Source organism: Callionymus lyra, chromosome 18 (assembly GCF_982586985.1).
Source record: "Callionymus lyra chromosome 18, fCalLyr1.hap1.1, whole genome shotgun sequence".
Classification (NCBI taxonomy): Eukaryota; Metazoa; Chordata; class Actinopteri; order Syngnathiformes; family Callionymidae; genus Callionymus; species Callionymus lyra.
In genome coordinates this window covers 2,524,617-2,526,308 of record NC_141835.1, presented here as the reverse complement: position 1 = coordinate 2,526,308, position 1,692 = coordinate 2,524,617, and the positions used below count along the sequence as shown (strand labels likewise).

General features: G+C 34.0%; 1 pseudogene; it reads right to left on the bottom strand.

Annotated features, from left to right (window-relative positions):
• Positions 1 to 555: 555 nt before the first annotated feature.
• On the bottom strand, positions 556 to 1,002 carry LOC148060047 (neo-calmodulin pseudogene; annotated as a pseudogene).
• Between the last annotated feature and the right edge of the window lie 690 nt (positions 1,003 to 1,692).

The window sequence follows — 1,692 nt, the reverse complement described above, 5'->3', positions numbered from 1 at the left end:
CTGTTTAGTGTCTTGAGATAACTTACTACACACAACATAACATACTACAAGCAAGTAATTAGTTCATTGTAGGGTCTGAACAATGTTCCTGAACTACAGGTTCTTATGTGTGAACTGGACCAACTGGTTCTGGTGTTCTGGACTAAAATAAAAGGTCCAATATCTTCAATGCGATGATCATTTATTTGAAGGAAAAAACCAAATACTTTCCAAATAACAGTCACAATAACCAAGAAGAAAAGAATGAAAGTTGTCACAGAAACAAACACATGTGTGTCTCCTTCACAAACACCTGACGCTCAAATACCTGCTCCCGTCTCTGACTGCGCCACCCAGTGGACAAATAAAGAAACTGAATTGAATCAACATAGAATCACTTTATTATGATGTTTCTGTGTGTTTTTATTCTTCTGTGTGGACAGAAGGATATTAGATTTTAATGTTCAATATTTTTGATACAGAAACAGAAAAACACAAGAATTTTTTTATCTAAAAGGTAATTAAAACTTCTTTCATTCTTTCTTCTAAGAGGAGACAGGACTGGGCGACCAAGCTTTACTTAGAAGTCATCATTTTTGTAAACTCTTCATAGTTTACTTGTTTGTCTCCATCGACATCTGCTTCTCTGATCATCAGCTTCACCTCCTCGTCTGTTATTTTCAGCCCAATGGTCCAAATTAAGTCACGCAACTCTAAGGCGTTGAGGTATCCGTCAACATTCTTGTCAATTATTCGGAATTCCTCACGCATCTCATCTTTTTTGTCCGTTTCCATTTTTCTCTCCATCATAGTCAGAAACTCTGTGAAGTTGATGGTTCCATCACCGCCGGCGTCAACGTCGTTGATCATGTCTTGCAGCTCAGCCTCTGTGGGGTTCTGACCCAGTGACCTGATGACGGAACCAAGTTCTTCGTTGGTGATGATGTCGTCGCCATCCTTGTCAAACAAGGAGAAAGTGTCCTTGAACTCTGTGATCTGTTCCTCTGTTAGTTGCTGAGTCATGTCAGAGTCTGTTCGTCCTTCAGAAGGAAAGAAATGATAATAAACATGTTTAATATTATTTCATAAGAAATTCAACTAATATCGTACAATTGTGATCAACTTGTATCAAATACTATATAAAGTTACCTGCACACAAGGATCCAATCAAAGCTGCCAGAAATAGAGACTGATATTTTCCCATCATGCTTCAGTTCGTGGAGAGAAGAGTTGACTTCTGTGCTGCGACGGCTCTGATACCAGAGTGAAGAACATCAGTGAAGAACATCAGTGAAGAACATCAGTAAAGAACATCAGTGAAGAACATCAGTGAAGAACATCAGTGCCGTCAGAATATTGAAGGGTTTCATTTGGTTTTTCAAATATTGAAAGGTTGAAATAATTTCGATGATTTAATATTTGTTATATTTTAATTTCAATTATTCAATATGTGTTATGTTTTAATTTAAATTATTCAATATTTATTATATTTTAATTTCAATTATTCAATATTTGTTATGTTTTAATTGTTAAATGAAAAAGTCTACGAATAATTAATCATTAAATATAATTAATTTATTCAAAGAAAAATAACAAATTCTCAATTTCAACATATAAATTAATGAATGTAATGATTAAAAAAAGCAGTAAAATCTTTAAAACGTTTCAATTAAAATAATGTCAACGTTTTAACATTTAATCATTTCATATCTT